We start from the raw sequence: 18,781 nt of genomic DNA, 5'->3' as shown, positions 1-18,781 counted from the left end.
TTTAAGAGAGAAGATATTTGGAAGCAAAATACTATCTGCAGATGTACACATAATCTGTAAGGCAATCGTGGTATCACTATTACAGGGATTATTACCTGCTTTCTTGTTGTATTTCAGGCACACTGCATAAGAGGGAACTTAGGACTGACCATGTAAACTATTCAAACATCCATGGCTTAAGGTTATAGGCTCAAGGATGAACTTGCGATGATTGCTGTGCTTCTACGTGCTTATGTTTATAGCCACAGATTAGTGCTACTCTCAGCCTTAGAAGGAGAAGTGGTTGTTGTTATTGCTGCTGCTGCTGCTGCTCCTGCAGTGGGTAGCAAATGATAGGAAGAATGAGTGACATTGGAGTACTGAGCCCTAAATGAGACTTCTATATCAAGCCATGTTGAGAGTGGAGGAAGCTCTAAGTGTGTGAGGTACTGAGTGTATGGTGTTGTGTAACAAGACTTTTTCTGGGAATACACAACACAGATGTATATTCTCCCCAGATAGGAAACTATGACAAACTAAAGTACAGATACCACCAAGGTCCAACTTGGTGAACCACTGACCTTTATTGGCTTTACTTGAAGGAATATGGGTGAAGGTTTACATGCAGGTATAGAAGTAACTCAAAGATAGCAGTATCACCGAAATCACTCTAGGCATGGATGACACCTCACAAAAACTGACACCTCACAAAAACTGGAAAAGCGGCAGCACACCACACAGCCTCAGGCAGCTCAAAGGGTTGGAGATGGTCCTTTCCAGGTAGCTCAACTGCTCTGTACCTCTTCCAGGCACCTCAGCTGGACTCTGCTTCTTGCTTGTCTTGTCTAAGATTGATTTTCATCAGTCTTAATGGTTTGGCCTTGAGCATGTGCCCAAAGGCTGTTTCACCACACCACAGAGACACCACAGAAACCATGCTCATTGCTGCTCTATTCATAATAGCTGGCAATTAGAAACAACCTGGATGCCCCTCAACAGATGAATGGACAGAGAAAAATGTTATATTCACACAATGGACTATTAATTGACCACTTATAAAATGAAATCGTGAAATTCACAAGTAAGTGGATGGAACTAGAAAATGTCATCCTGAGTGAGGTAACTAAGATCCAGGGGGACAAACATGGTATGTTTTCACTTATACATGAACATTAGACGTGAATCATTAATAGCCAAGCTACAATGCATAGAACCTAAGAAGATGGGTATAAAGTAAGGTGTAGGGGGCACAGCTAGATCTCCCTACGGAAGGAAAAATGGAATATATTGTTATGGATAAACTTGGGTGAGGATCAAGTTGGGAGAGGGAGAGAAGAAGGGAGAAAGGGGGATTGCAGGGAGAAACAACTAACTTAAGGGTCATTTGAGGGGTGATATAGAAACCTAATACAGTAGAATTTTATTAAAATATACACATATTTGAAGGTGATTTAAATGAAATTGCCAAATAATGGAGAAGACAGAGCCCCAACCATCTCTGGTCACCAAATGAAGCTTTAAATACTGGGATTGGATTACATTTAATTGAGTTGTTGACCATAAACCCCCCAAACAACCTAGGTTGTTGCCAAGACGACAACGTCTTCACAAACTAATAAATAGCAAGGCCACTGTTACTGAAGACAACTTCCTCACTGGAAATGAAGAAGTCATGTTAGTGCCTACATAGAGCCTTTATGTCTATGTGCTTGAATCTTTGGTAAATAAAAGTACTCTACATAGCATCACAACAGAAACAAACACCAACTCAGTTATAAACCCTTTGATTTACAATGGCATCCTATCTCTAAATATGCTAATGCAATGGTGGCACAAAGACTGTGGAAGTAACTAACCAACATCTGATTTGATTGAAGGTCCATGCCAAAAAATGGAACCCATTCCCAGCACTGCATGGGGTAACCAAGAAACTGTGACTCGATTTCCCATAGCCAGGGACCTATAAGAAAATCAAATACTATTTTTTTTAAGTAGTAATAAAATGTCTCTAATGACTTCCTGCTATACTCATAGACTAGTACCTTTCTCAGTTATCATAGCAGATGCTTCGTCCTTCATCAGATGGAAACAAATTCAGAGACACGCAGGCCAAACATTACTTAGAAAGTGAGAGGCCTTGAAATATATAGCCCTAAATGGGATATCTCCGTTAAATCTCTCCCCTTAGGGTTTAGGGAACCATGTAGAAGAGGAAGGATAAAAGGTAAGAGCCAGAGGGGATGGGGGACACCACGGAATCAAGAAAGGACCTTTAAATCAACAGCACCCAAGGACATGTGAAGTCAAAGTGACTGAGGCAGCATGCACAGGGCCTGTACCTGTCTATACCAGATGGGGTACTAGATCTATAAGAAGTGGACATATGCTCCCATCCCTAACGGAAGCTATTTCCAAAAGAAAATAACTTGCAAGTGAAAACTTAATTCTCTCCAGTAAAGTCTTACTGAGTAAATAAACTATTGTGCAGGCGCTATGCTCAGAGGTAGATGGCTAACAGGAAATGAAGTGGAAGGAATCTTTGGAGGTTCCTTGTCATGTCAAGAATTTGTTAGCTTGTTTGTTTGTTTAAGTTTTAATTTTTACTTTTGCTTTACTTTATATATTTTATGGGTATTTTTTCTCTCTTTTTACCCTTGGTCCTTGGTGGTTTCCAGTTTTAGTGTTTTTATGGGATTCCTGAGTGTGCGAACAAGTGCATCTCTGAGTCTGTATCTATTTCTTGTGCCTTTTCTTGGGCTCTTTTCTTTCTGGTTGCTTGTTTTATTCTGTTCTAATGTGTTTGGTTTTTGTTTTACTTGATTTTATTTTTATCCCTCAAGCCAATTTGTTTATTTTCCAATAAAAGACAGCAAGTGAGTGGGTTTGAAGAAGAGGGGCTTGGGGAAGAACTGGGGTGAGTAGAAGAACTGGAAACAGAATCTGTTTTCCATAAAGGGGAAAAAGAAAGTGTTAATAAAACTAATGAACTGAATCTTGATAAGCATCCATTATGTAAAACTTAAAATCTTTCAATACAAACTTGATTTTAATCTTACTAGAAAAGAAGTTACTGAAAACAAGCCATGAAAGTGTAGTTTCAGATGGGACGACCATTTTTGATATTAGATGATATTTTTCACACATCTTATATAAAATAATTTTTTTTTCGAGGCAGGGTTTCTCTGTGTAACCCTGGCTGTCCTGGAACTCACTCTGTAGACCAGGCTGACCTTGAACTCGGAAATCTGCCTGCCTCTGCCTACCAAATGCTGGGATTAAAGGCATGCGCCACCACTGCCCAGCTCCATATAAAATAATTTTAACCCACAATTTGCCTGGCAAAGATAAATTATATGGTTTAATCTTGTTAGGAGTATGCCTTATTCATCTCCCTAACTCAGAATCGAATACACAAAAGTTCTCAATACTTCATTAAATTAACTTTTTCTGTTATTTCTTTCTGGCGTGGATTTTTAAAGAATATTTTATCCCAAATCATATATAATGTTACATCATGAGTTAAGCTGATCCTGACCCAAAGTTCTATACTCTGAATCCTGAGGTCACACATTTATCTTACAAATTTGTTTAATTTAAGGAAAAGTTTCTTGTGTTGCAGTGGTGATGACAACTTGCTCTTTGTCCTCTGCCAACCTTTCTTCCTCTCAGTCCCAACACATACCAAGGTCCTTGCTCTTAAAGGACTATGTCAAATCTCACCTCTATAGTGAAGTCATCAACCAACTGTAAGTAATTCTCCATACTCCTACACCTGAGTTACAACCCTTCCTTTATAGCTGTCGGCTTTATTGTCTTTTCAGCCTTTATCAATTGCCTTAATTCACACTCATTTTATCAGTTCCATTTGTTTGAACTACCCACACCGTCTTTCTTAAGTAGACGTACATTCTGTAGTTCAGTGTGCTTCTGGAAGCGTTCCCTTTGGACTCTTCCATTCCTAGAATAGTTCTCTACTCGAGGAAGGAATTCAAAACACTTGAGGCACAACAGGAAACATGGCATAGTTTGTGTTTGCAATGACTCCCTTCTCAGTCCTTTAGATTAGTATTCCATCTGTTTTAGTCAGGGTTCTATTGCCGAAGCCACACCATGACCTTACAAAGGAAAGCATTTAATTGAGGCTGGCTATCAGTTTCAGAGATGTAGCCCACTATCCTCAAGGCAGTAAGCATGGCTGCATGCATATAGACATGGCGCTGGAGAGGTAGCTGAGAGTTTTATATCCAGATTGATAGGCAGCAAGAAGAGATTTACCACTAGGCCTAGCTTGAGCATTTGAAAACACCCAAAGCCCACTCCCCCAGTGACAATTCCTCCAACAAGGCCACATCTACTAATCCCTGTCAGGTAGCACCAATCCCCAGTGACCAAACATTCAAACATTTGAGGGTTATTCCTAGTCAAGCCACAACACCATCATAACAGATGTTTGACATTTCCGACGAACCCAGACTCCTCTCAAATCATTGAATTAACAACGAAATTTGTAAGGTAGGGTGGGACGTGGGAGCTCCATGTGGAGACGGGGTGGGCTGGGGAGTAGGTGTGAGATGTGGAGCAGTCTGAGGGTGGATGGGTGGGCGGGGAATGGAATATGGAGTGTAAAAATGAATTAAAATAAATTTAAATTTAAAAAACAATGAAATCACTGCATGCAACTTCAGCAGCTTCTTGTTTATAACATTGATAAACTGCTATACACTCACCACAGAAGGTTATGACAATAAATTAGGAGTAGCAAGTCCATGCTGATGATTTAAATATTAAACCGTTTTGTTGGGGGAGGAGGAGGATGGCTGATATGTTTGTATCAAGAGATAAAAGACAAAATAAGAGGTAAGATTTTTGGATGACAAGGCTTCATGTACCTGCTGGTCAGTGCACACTGGAGGGGCAAGTGGAGTTCTTCTCAACTGGAAGTGTTTCATGAAGAAGGATATTGGAATCACACAAAATCACTTAAGTAATTTACTTCCACCTGTGAGAGCCCGTCATCTTCTAACACATGAAAACAGTAAATACGGAACAGAGGCAGTATGGTGGTTTTTAATGACCTAACATTCCTAGGTGATTCAAATGAAGGTTTGTTTAGAGGGAAATGGTGGACCAAGTTAAAAATCACAGTTTGGTATCACATGCTCTGGGCAAGATGAATGTCCAATAGCATGTTCGGGTAGTGTTGCATAGTCAGAGGAAAGACATACCCATGCTCCGAAGGTTTTCCAGCCAAAATAGAGTGGTCCATTTTAATTTTCAGAGGAATTTGGTGAACAAATGACTAGATACCCACCAAACCTTGGTACTAATGAAAAATACAGTGCATTCTGAGAAAATCAATATATAGTTTGCCTGAAGGGATCCCAAAGGAAACATTCGGTTATTGAGGTTTAAAATACGTTAGCCCCAGAATAATAAAATTTTTTGAAATGCAGGCATTTGCAAGAACAGCAAAGAGGTTAAAGACATTTTATATTTTATCAAAGCTCTAAACCTGCTGTGCAGAATCTTTATGCATTTCATATTTTCCTTGCTGCTTCTTCGTGCTGAAGACCTGGCCGCTATCTCAGCACACTGCTCTCTGTTTAGATCGTGTTAATTTACCCTTCACATAAAATGCCAGCGCCCACCTGTCTCCTGAAAGTCCACTGAGTCACTGAAGATCAGGTTGGGAGAACCGGGGTCCTATCTTAAGGAGCAAGTATGTCAGTATTTCAGTACTATTTGTTTTAGGAAAATAAATACACTCTTCCAAAGACATGTTTGACTTTGATTTTAATTACAGATCTTATTTAGTTCAATGCCATGAAGAAGTGCGAAGTTATTTTTTTTAAACATGAGTAGCAAATATAAAGGTCTAAAATTGTTTCTATGGGGAAACAAATTAAAAATACTTAAAGTACAATAATAAACAATTTATACTTAAAGTATAAATTGGAAAATTAGTACTTCCATTTGGACCAAGTCATGAGATTAATTCAAAACATAATCTAATACGACTTGAGTGATCTGTATTTATCATCTGGTCTTCAGTATCAATTGAAAAACTGTAACCTGAAGTCCTCTCAAGGAAAGAAAACAAGTTTTAGAAAATAAATCAGACATGATCAGTTGTCTGTATCATATATTGCACTTTCTTTGTTCCACCAAGTTAAAAAATTATCAGTAAGCATCTGTCAGAAGCCTAATTTTGTAAAATTATTTGTAAATGCAATAGAAGTAGTTTAAAGTAGTACTGAGGAAAAGATTTTTTTCTTGTAACAAAAAAACTACTTGTGGATACTGACAAATACGTTTGCGTGTTTCTGAAAATGTGGAGGCATCTACCTTCACCTATGGGGCAACCTTTGAGAACATATTCATGAAAGTGTCTCCACAATTATGTTGAAAGTCATAGCCTCACGGACCTTAATTCACAAGCAGAAATGTTAGGATTGTTATATCCAGAATGCACCATCAAGAAACAACTGCTTATAACTGCCAGTGTAGCCCTAAGTTACCCATTCTGATCCCTTATTTTTGAACTCTTCAACACCCTCCAAACTGAGATGATTATTATGAAATTCCCAATATGCCAAAGGAATTTTATTTCATGTTCAAAAACCAAAACCAAACCAAACACTACAGCATATGCTATTGAATCCTGACTGTTATCACAAAGATGGTGTCATAACGCCAAAGAGGTTGTGTTCTACTCTTCTGGACTCTTCCAATATTGTTTGCACTAAATTGACCTGAGTGGATATAATTTATAACTGCCAGTCCACTGCACTGTTCACTTAACACTATCTTTAATCATTGAAAAATACAAACATTCCTTATATAAATCATCTATATTACATTGTGTATTACTTATATCCTGGAAATTATTAATATATATAGAAAGATGTGTATAGGTTAAAAATAGTACCCCACTTTATGGAAAAGATGTGAACTGTGGGTTTGGTATCAATGATGAATTTTAAACTAATTTGACATATTAAGAACCATTGAAAACCTCTGTGTTGTTATGAGATGCATTAAAAATAATCACAAAGGTTTGAGGAATGGATTCATCAATTCAAGTTTGTGTGACCACCACACAAACATGAGGACCTGAGTTCAAATCCCAGGCACCCATAGCTGCAGAGGGCCGCCTGAGTCTAGAATCCTCGAACCCGAGAGCGATACATATAAACAATGGAATTTTATACAGCCATAATAAAATGTAATCATTACAGCCACAGAAGAATGGAGGGAAGTGGGTTTTATCGTGTTAAGTAAAATAAACCAGATTCAGAAAGACAAATACCACATCTTCTTGTGTAAACAGAATGCAAATTTTAAATTGCAGATCTATGTGTTTTTACAAAGGTATGTGTAAAACTAGAAAGAGTGTTAAGAGAGTGGACAGAATGTCCTAAGGGGGGAGAAAGAGATGATGGTGGAATCATGTGCAAAGAAAGCAGAAGCAGGAACTGTCCTGGACGAAAGAAGAGAAATAGGCAGAGTGGGACACAGTGCAGTAGCATACACCAGAACAAGTCACAGCAAAGCGCACTGCCTCTTCCCTGTGAAAACGTCATAATGAAATGCATTACCCTGGATGCCAACCTAAGCTAACTAACAGACTAATTTAAATGGATTTTAAAAGATATGTAGCTTTCTCTGCATACTCAATGCATTCCGTGTGTTAAAATTCGATTTGAACAAAACTACTTTCCATGTAGTTAGTGACTATTAGCCCATACAAGCCTAAGAGGTAGCTCCGTGGAGCGGGGACGACGTCATCTGGATATCATACATGCCTACATCAATGTGACCATGTTCCAACTCTGTGGAAAAGGATAAACTGTGTCATTGTTTGGATATAATCCTGAGAATTAAATGAGACTGTACATTGAAATTATTCGTGTCAACTTCAGCTCAACTCTTTTCCTTTTTGCCATTCTCTTTGTGTGATAGGCTACTGCAATTTTCCGCATTGACAACTGGCCAACCCTGCTGGTGACTATGGAAACTATATGTATTTTAAGGACAAGATCTTGTGACCCTGCTTAAGTGGCACAATCCGTGGTACATCTATGTCAATAATAAACTTTTTTTTCCTCACAGCATGTTTGTCTGCTCCTTAGACAGATAAAAGGATTTGGAAATGAACTCTCTAGTAGTTTTTAGAGCTGATGTTTTGATTCCTATTGTTTCATTATGAGCTGTTAATTCATTTGTTTCATGATTATATGAGCAAAGTTAATGAGAAAAGTAATAAAATGTAGGTATTTTATAATTTTGAAAAAATATCTCATATAATTCACAGTATGTTCCAGATGTTATAAAAGAATATATAAATAAAATATATTGAATTATTCAACTGTCTAAATTAAAATTATTCTAGAATGAAGTGTTTTACTTAAAATTAAGATGTTAAATTATAGAAAAGTAGATAAAGTTTCAAGTTACAATATTAAAAAAGAAAGAAACACTTGGATTCAAAACTACAGTGAGCTGCAGGTCAGTCTTATTTTTTTATTATAGAAATCCCTGTCTACAACACTGAACTCAGAATGACTTTGTAGGTGAAGTTTTCACCATCTGCTTATTTTTAAAAAGAAATAATAGCACTCTTCTGATCTTTTCAGAGCCTCGATCAGTTTTGCCTTGTGATATTTTTTCTGTTTTAAAAAATATTCTGTGGAATGCGGAGTAAGGTTAATGCAACATTCTGCCTTCCTTGGGCAGAAGCAAAACCAAAATGTTAGTTTTATATGTTATGGCCTGGAGAAAGACTAACAGACAAAACCTTTAACATAGTTTCTAGTTCTGAGTAGTCTGTTAGCCAACACCTCCTTGAGTCATTGGTCTAAAATGTGGTTTGGTAGTCACTCTCAGCATTGCACATCTATCTTGGTTCTCTGAAGTATCATTAGAAAGTACATATTAGGGGGTGGGGTGGGGGGTTCAGAGAGGAAACTGGGAAGGGGAATAACGATTGAAAAGTAAATAAACAAAATAATCAATAAATTTTTTTTAAAAAAGCAAGTCCATTTTAATAGCTTTTTCTCCCCTTGGCTTAAGACTGCAAACAAATATTGCCAGAGAAAACAGCTCAATTGGCTATTTCATATATGTTCAGAACTTAGAATAGCTGAGTGTTTGCATCTTTGAACTATTGGTTTGTTGTTTCTCATAACTAAGTGTAGAATCATTAACTCATATGCTCTAACATGGGATTACTCAATTCTCATGACTAAGTGTGTAATCATTAATTCATGTGTTCTAACATGGAAATTACTCAAAGGCAGAATGCAAAGACTAGAGTAGTTTAGAAGCAGAAAATTTCACAAGTTATTATCTCTACATTCACAATATAAAGACAAGATCAATTTTTAAGATTGAAACTCGAGACAAGAAATTACAGAATAGGGCTGGAAAGACGGCTCAGCGGTTAAGATCACCGACTGCTCTTCCAGAGGTCCTAAGTCCAATTCCCAGCAACCACATGGTGGCTCACAACCATTTGTAATGGGGATCCGATGCCCTCTTCTGGTGTGTCTGAAGACAGTGACAGTGTACTCACATACATGAAATAAATAAATAAATCTTTGGAAAAAAGAAAACACAATTATAGACTAGAGCTAGAGAGATGCCTCAATAGTGAAAAGCATTGACTGTTTTTCCAGAGAACCAGCTTCCATTTCCAACATGCTCACGAGATCTCACAACCATCCATAACACCAGTCCAGGGAATTCCATACCCTTGCCTGGACTCTGATGCCCTGTTCACATGAGGTGCAGAGGCATATATGCACACAACCTATACAATCAAAGTAGTAATCAAGACAAAACAAAAATACATCAAAATACAAAAATACCATCGAGGGATTCCAAACCTTTCAGATTTCCCTTTTTCACCTTTTCCATCTGTGTCATAGACTAAGAATAGTTGAAAAGAAAAATCAATGAAATAAATAACTCTGTGAAAGTATAAAACATTCTATCAAGGGCTTCCTTTCCCTCATGCAGCTTTTTTGAGTTTAGGTTTCTTCACAAATATATTTGTCATATTCCTGTTTATTTTTATCCAGTCTAATGTATCTATCACTCTAGCCTCTATACCTACAACTACTTATAAGGACACAAATTGGGGTTGGATAGATGATTCAGTGACTAAGAGCACACACTGCTCTTTCAGAGACTGAGGACCCAGATTTGGTTCCCAACACGAACATGGTGGTTCACAATTTGTAGGAGATCTAATGGCCTCTTCTGGCTCCTTTAGGGACCACACACACATTGAGTGCACATACAAATATATGCAGGCAAAAATCATGCACATGTACTAAAATAATAAGACTCTTTTAAAAAGAGCACAAGTTTATAGCAATTAATTTTATATTTAATATAAAAGCATATAGTATATAAAATATAATAATATGTTTATATATATATTACTTAGTATAATATTAAGCAGCTCCACTCTCAAAAAATCTAATTCATACTCTTGAATGTACTTAGAATGAAATATTTACTATAAAAGAATATTGAATGAGTAAAACTTTATTTTCTTCTAAAATATTTCATCTTCTGATGTTGAGTAAGCAAAATTTCATTTATTTCTACAAAATTAATATTATTACTAATGTGTTTGTTTTGATAATCCCATTTAGGCACTATTTGTTCAATAAGCTGTGAATGTCTAGGCAAGAATATTAACAAGTTTTAGATATTCAGATCATAATTCAAGAGGCGATCAGGTTGTTCCATCAACAAACAGAAAACATGTCATTTATTTTGAAAGGTAAAATTCAATATGAAGACGTGTTACATATTAAGAAAGAGTGCTGGGAATATTGATTCCTAAATACAAAAAAAAATTAAACTTTGATTCATACTTTATACCTCATAAAAATTTTAAAAGAAAATCAAGCATACACAGACCTAAATATCAAATTAAAGCTATAAAAATGTTTACGAACTATTCTAGTAACATTGAGTTACATAATATATTTCATGTACAAAAATCACAGTCCACTAATGGAAAAAGTCGATGATCTAGGTTTCTCCATAGTTTGATTTCATTCTTCAAAAGATTAGTTATGCTTGAGGGGCTGGAGAGAAGACACAGAGGTCAAGAGTAGTTGTTGCTCTTGCAGAAGGCCAAGGTTTGGCTTTCAGTATCCACATCATGGCTTACAACCTTCTATAACTCCCATTTCAGCAGATAAAACACCCTCTTCTGGCCTCCACAAGTACTGCACCCACATGATGTACATACACACCCACAGTGAAAGTACAAATAACTAAATGTAAACAAACACTAAGCTATGGTTGAAATGATGATTAAAAAAAAAAAAGCTAGAAGCTAGGAAAAAATAATAACCCTGGCTAAGAATTTGAATTCAGAATATATAATTCAAAATCCATTCACAATAAAAACAATCTAACTCTTAAGAGAATAAGCAAAAGGTTTTAATAATCACTTTCCCAAAGAAAAGGTATCAGTGGAAAAGAAGCACACACAAAGGAAATTTTCTGAAGTGAAAAATGTATCATTAGCTTGATTGTGCTCATGGTCTCATTCATCATTAAAGAAATGCAAGTGGAAGTCACAATGAGATATGACTACACAGTCACCAGAGTGACTAAAAATGATAGGCTCTAGTGCATTCATAAACTTGGAGCAGCTGTGGCTGCCTGCACAAGACCTATACAAGAAGTCAGTCAGCATTCTAGCCCAGAATGGGGAGGGTCTCGTGAGTTTCTGCCTGTAACTGAGGAGCTGTGCACATGTGGTAGCTTCTGAGAGAGGAAGAGTGTGGCTCCAGGTAGGTTGACCACGAATGCCTGGATGGACCCAGACATGAGTGCATGGAGAGAGAGAAAACAGAAAATCCAAAGGGGTAAAGAACGGGGTGGATTGTGGATTTGGGAGATGGGGTGGTGGGGGAGAACAGGAAGTAAATATGATCACAATATAGTGTATGAAAGCCTCAAAAATTAATAAAAATCCTTATTTTTTTAAAAAAAAAAGATCCACTCCTCTGCCTCTGGAGATTATGTAATTTGTTACACGACATAAAGCGTCTTGTTTTGATCTCTGAGTGAGAGTATGTACTGCATCCTCCCAAGTAAAATGTCATCCCGACAGGGTATTTGTTGTTATTGAGTTCTGAGATGGCTTGGTTGTTGTTTTTGCTGTTTGGCTTTTGTTTTCACTGGGTTTTTTGTTTGTTTGTTTGTTTGTTTGTTTGTTTGTTTGTTTTTGAGATGAGACTCTTACTATGTAACCCTGGCTGGCTTTATACTCACTATGAGACACGTCTGACCTTAAACTCACAGAGATGCGCTTGCCTCTGCCTCCCAAGTGCTGTGGTTAGTAGCATGTACCACCTTGGCAGGCCCGAGCTGAGTTTTTAGGAAGCTAGTTATTTCTAGATAATAGCATACATGAAAAGACCATTGAATTTCTGGGCATAAGCATATCTCAGACATTCATTTGCATAGGCTGAAATGTATAGGAGCTGGAGAGATGGCTCTATGGTTGAGCACTTTGTTGCTCTTGTAGAGGACCTGGGTTCAATTCTGAGTACCCACATGGTAGTTCTCAAACACCCCATTACTCCAGTTCTCAAGAGAATATGATGCCCTCTTCTCACCCTCTCAAGTACTGGTATGCACATTCATGCAGACAAAGCACTCATACACTTAGAATAAAATAAATAAATCTTAAAAAGTGAAACAAACAGAATAGAATGATCATATCGAAAGCAACCAATGAAATGAAGAACACTGGTGTTAGCAAGGGAAGTCATTTTATTTCTAGAACATATTTCCTAATCCAGTGAGTACTAAGCACTACCCTATCCATGGTAGAAGTATTCAGCCATTTGCCAATAGAGCAAGGCTTGCTGGTTCTCCATAGGGTCCGATTGTTATCTCATGTTGCCACATGAAGCAATAGTGGTGGCTACCAGCTCAACCTCTAAATAAGGAAGTTGTTAAGCTCATTAAGAGCTTGTTTCTCTGCTCTCATGGCCCTTTTTAACTGCAGTAACTGAGGGACGAGGTCTTCTGACATCCACACAAGGAGTGTATGTGCTTCCCCACCCAATTACTCAACATGCCTGCACCAAACAATTTTCCATGAACATTTATGAGGGGCATACTATCACTACACCTTGTTACTATGAAATTGGCATACATACACCTCTCCCTTATCCTCCAATTCTAGTTTTTCCCAAGTCTTTCCTCATTTGATAAAACCATTATCAACTTCTCCTAAATCAGTGTGAATATTACAGACTTGTGCCACCACAAACTCATATATGAAGTCCAATTACTTCACAACACTGTATTTTAAAAATAGGGTTTTTTAAAAAGGTGATTACGACCATACATGAGCCTTAATCCAGTATAATCCAGTCCTTGTAAGATGAAAATAAAGCAGTCCCACAGAGGTGAAATGTTTGTATGAAGGAAGAGGGAGAGATGGGCCTATATAAGCTAAAGAGAGGAACTTCAGAAGAAACCAACCCTCTTACACTTTGATTTTGAACTTGTATTTCCCAGAACTGAGAAGAAATAATATATATCTTCTTATCCAGTAGCAATACTTTACTATGCTTGCCCTAATGATCTAGAACAACGAAGTTCCACTCATCTCTCAGATCAGAAAAAAGCAATAGACAGTCAAACACATACTGTTGGAATACATGCACAGATTTAAATTATGTGCTTGAGATGGGTGGTTTAGAAGGATTGCCTGTCATCAAATATCCCTGTAGGTCAAAACGTTTCAATTAACACTATGGCTCTGCTGTGTGTGTGAATGGGCCTGTCTGCTTTGGAAGAATGAGTGTTGTCATTTGGCCTAAAAAGGGCAGGCAGAACATAATTCTTCAAGAATTCTGGTGCTCACCTTACTATAGGGTGTCTGGACTGGAGCAGGAGATGTGGTTAGTGAGTGACGAGCCACACATGACACACATGATAAATACATCCTAATACCCTAACCCCATATCTACAGGCTTCTATTATTCTAAGAAGCACTGGCATTTTTACTCAATATATATAGACTATCACTGAATCTAACCTTCATTCTACCCAATGAGAAAACTGTCATGATCCCTTTTAGCTATATCGCTAATGTATTAAATCCTGACTCTCTGGTAAGTGCTCCCATATCAGTAACTATGTCCCAAGCTAATGTTATATGACATCCTCCATGGTCCAATATCCATAGAATTCATTCTGTCATGCATTGTCAAGATTCAGGTGCTTGGCACACAAGCTATTTATTCTGAGTGAGACTTAGTATTTAAACTTATGTGGCACAAAGATAGAACCCTACTATTGGGACTAGTTACAAATGACAGTGATTGTGGGACAGCATAAGGAGCACAGCTCTTCTTATGCAAGAACCTATACTTGGTAAAGGTATTAAAGGGTTTTCAAGCACAAGCAGGAATAGTTTCCTAAGACAGGAAAAGATAAAGTGTGTCCATCAACAATCCCTACACTACAATGTTCACCGTCCTACACCTTCCAAATAATACTCATTTACCTGAGGCAGATTTGGATAGCCTGTGAACGGAACTCATGCTAGAATTTCATAATCTGCACAGTTAAATTTGATGTTTGATCTCCACAGTACTAATACTATACAGTGAGTGTTAAGGAGAATCATGAGTAAGGTGAAGCCACAGATGACAGAAACATGTTTTTCCCTTGAGGCATATGAATAACGGCCACTGAAGCAAACTTACTCCTACCTGTAACTCCTGGAAGGAAGACAAAGAGTGCGTTCCAAGACCCATTCTGTGTTTTGAAGAAACTGAGGTCACAGGACTCATCTTCTTTCCTTGGAGTTTTCTCACAAGCAGTCAGAATTGTATCCTGACAAATGGAAACTGCCCAAAAGGTAATAGTAAAACGTTCATTTTAAACCAAGAGTTGAGTGCTGCCTCACAAGAAATTTTTGTGTAGCAAAGCTCTAGACTTGCTTATTCTGAATTTTAGATACATGAAGGTAGCTTCAGATCTGTTTTCTTATGGCTTTGGGAAAAGAGAACAGAATTTCAAGCTTGATTTTGTATGAATTATTTTAAATGCTCTAAATTCATAACATGCATGCATGTGTGTGGTATATTCATGTGTGCAGCAAGTGTATTGAGGGATGGGGTGCACCAGTGCATGTACATGTGGAGGACAGAGGTCAGTCTTCACAGTGCTTGTTAAGACAATGTTTTTCCTTGAGCCTAGAGTTCACCATCATGGTTAGGCTTTACCTGGTCAGTGAGCCTCAGGAATCCTCTTATTTTCATCCTCCTTCTCCCACCCCTCGAGTAAAAGACACATGAACTGGACCCCAAAACATAAGTTCTGGGGATCTGAACTGAAGTCCTCATGCCTGTGCAGCCTGAATCTCTGAGCCATCTCCTTGGCCTCCAGTTTGGAGCAACTTTAGACACAATAAGTAGATCGGTAGGCTTTTCCTAGCTGCTAACTTACAAGCTTTTATTTTGTTTTTCTTCTCCATAATGTGTCATGTTGAGTGGGGCTAAAATGGAGGAGATAAATAGAATTCAACAACGTTTGTGAAAAGTAGTAAGCTTGCAAACATCACAGGAGGAAGCTTGAGAACTAAAAGAAAGACAAAGTGACAAACCAAGGTAGTTCTGGTCTCAACCATCTTCATGTAAAAAGAATAGAACTTGTTTGGGAATCTAAACTGCTGCAGGTCCAGTTGGCTATCAGCAATGTCACAATATTAACAAATTAACAAAATGTCCCCTTTGATATGATTCAGCTTTTAAATGAAGAATGACAAGTTGAGTTACACAAAACTTTAAGTGTGACTTATTTCAATTATTACTAAAATAGAAACCAGTGGCTAATCTCTAATCAATAAATTCACCTTTTATTATATAAAGTTACATGCTTTGACAAGTTTAATGTAACATATTTCATGAGACATTTTAAGTATGTTGACTAAAGCCCAGTTTGAGTACAGTACCCAAACTTAAACTTTATGAAACATTAGATTTTTGATGTCTAAGGGCAGAAAAAGCCACATAGAAAAACAGAATTCTGTGGTAGCAATGAGCATCTCCTTAGTGGACAGCCGGGTCACCTCAGCTGTTGGTTGACCAACGCCTATGCAGATGTTTTGAGGGTGTGTTTGCCATTCTGCACCTTGTCTTCTATTGCCCAGGCCCCATCGAACCGGACACTGTGGGAAATGAACTCAAACGTTGATTGTCTTTAGAAGGCTCTCAATTATTCTAATGTACAGCCAGGGTGGAGAGTTGGTATCTTAGGCCTGTCTCTATTGTTCATGGTTTAGGAAAGACAGTAATACTCTTTGCTCAGGCTTCTTTGAGAAATCTACTGACAGCTGGAGTTCCTGTATAATAAGAAGCTCCGGAGTTGCCATATTTCCTGTCAGTCAATTTGTCATAGGAGATTTGAGAAACATAAACAATTGTTGCAATTTACATTCAAATTTGACATTTCCTAATTAAAATTAGTCTATTCTTGTTAGCACTCTCCTCTAGTTGCTTTTGCTATTTGCATTTTTTTCTTAGCAATTTCTACATGCTGTAAGCAAGTTTGAATTTTATTATATTACATGCTAGGTCAATTATAATCCTCTAATTATTTTATGTATTTACAAGTGTTTTTGAGAATCTGATAAAGTACTACTCAGTAGTCATAAAGAATGCAATCCATATCTAAGTATTGTTGCACATTTAAAAATTAGGTAAATATAAAATAAAAACAAGTCATGATAGCCTTGAAATAGATTCTCACTGCTGTAGAGCAGCACCAACAAAGAATGATCACAATTCCTTTTTATTCTCAGGAAGAAGCACTTCTCTAAAAAGCATTTTTTTTAATGAAAAGGAACACTCTGTAAAGGAAAATTTAAAAGTAGAATCACACATTGTGTTATTTCCAAAGTAAGAAAATTTACCTTCAATATGTTAAAATGCTATAAATAAAATACTTGACATTACTAATAACGAAACTGATAATATTTCAACTATAGAAACACTTATAAGAACTCAAAAATTTCACTTATCTTCATTAATTTTACTGCACTTAGATGTAAACATTTCTACTTGAATATGCTAGCCAAACCCCTGTTGTGAGGTTCTAATTGAATCTTGGCATTGACTGTCACAACTGCCTCCTGAAGAATCAGACTGAGTGGAAGGTATGGGCTAGATTGTCCTGGGCTCATGATTTCCATCACGGAACAGATAGAGTTGGCCACATGACATTTTTGTTTTGTGATACGCTTTCAAAGAAAAAGTATAACAAATGTGTTTAAGTTTTCCCTATTAGTCACCTGAAATTTCACAGTTACAAACCTACATCATAGATTACTGAGGATAAAACTAGTAAATGTCTGTAAAATATACTTAACAGTATATAGATACTTGTTAAATGAAACAATTTCATTCTTTGAAGCTTCACTATGTTTTAAGAAATAAGATACTGGGTGAAGCCGGAGCTGCGGGTGCCTTCTTGGCCAGCGGAAAGACCATCTTATGCTCCACTTCCCACCCCATCTCCTGCAACGCAAATGCCCAGCACACCAGGGTTTGTGGGATACAATCTATACAGTCATCTCACCTACAACTACAGGCTGGGAGGGAACCCGAGCACCAACAACGGGTTCACGGTGTCCTCTAGCATTACTGTACCAAAGCCACCGGATAAGTCGCCGATGCCCTACATGAGGTATAGCACAAAGGTCTGGGACCAAGTAAAGGCTTCCAATCCTGGCCTAAAGCTCTGGGAGATTGGCAAGATTATTGGTGGCATGTGGCGAGATCTCACTGATGAAGAGAAGCAAGAATATTTAAACAAATACGAAGCAAAAAAGATAGAGTACAATGAGCCTGTGAAAGCCTACCATAATTCCTCAGCGTGCCTTACCTATATTAATGCAAAAAGTCGTGCAAATGCTGCATTAGAGGAAGAAAGTTAACAGAGACAGTCTCTCATGGAGAAAGGAGAACCTTACATGAGCATTCAGCCTGCTGAGGATCCAGATGATGATGATGATGATGATGGCTTTTCAATGAAGCATACAGTCACTGCCCATTTCCAGAGAAACTACCGCCTCATCAGTGACATCCTCAGAGAGAGTGTGGTAGCTGATGTGCGGTCGGTTGTCACAACAGCTAGAATTCAGGTCCTCAAGCAACAGGTCCAGTATTTGATGGTTCATCAGTGGAAACTAGAAGCCGAGCTCCTTCAGATAGAAGAACGACACCAGGAAAAGAAGAAGAAATTCCTGGAAAGCACAGACTCCTTCAACAATGAACTTAAAAGGTTATGTGGTCTGGAGGTGGAAGTAGACATGGAGAAGATTGCAGCTGAGATCGCACTGGCAGAGGAACAGGCCCACAAAAGGCAGGAGGAGAATGAGGAGCAGGCAGCAGAGCAAGCGGAGTGCAGTCAGAGCAGCATCGCCCCTGAGGAAGAGCAAGTAGCGAACAAAGCCGAGGAGAAGAAGGATGAGGAGAACATCCTGGTGGAGACAGAGGAGACACACCTTGCAGAAAGTCAGCAAAATGATGAAGAAGGCACGTCTACTCCTGAGGACAAGGAGAGTGGACAGGATGGGACTGACAGCATGGAGGTGGAGGGGACCAGTGACAGTAACATCGGCTGAGAGAGCAACAGCGCTACAGTGGAGGAGCCGCCCACAGACCCAGTGCCAGAAGACCAGAAGGAGTAAATGTTGCCTTGTTTTATGTGACATAAAACTTTTTTAAATGAAAAAAAAAAA

At 38.0% G+C, this 18,781-nt stretch overlaps 1 pseudogene; it reads left to right on the top strand.

Moving 5' to 3' along the window:
- Nucleotides 1-207: 207 nt before the first annotated feature.
- LOC110329265 lies at nt 208-18,730 on the top strand (annotated as a pseudogene).
- Nucleotides 18,731-18,781: the final 51 nt, after the last annotated feature.

The sequence above is a fragment of the Mus pahari genome, chromosome 11 (assembly GCF_900095145.1).
Source record: "Mus pahari chromosome 11, PAHARI_EIJ_v1.1, whole genome shotgun sequence".
Classification (NCBI taxonomy): Eukaryota; Metazoa; Chordata; class Mammalia; order Rodentia; family Muridae; genus Mus; species Mus pahari.
The sequence above is the reverse complement of the archived record's forward strand: the minus strand, read 5'-3'. Positions and strand labels throughout refer to the sequence as shown.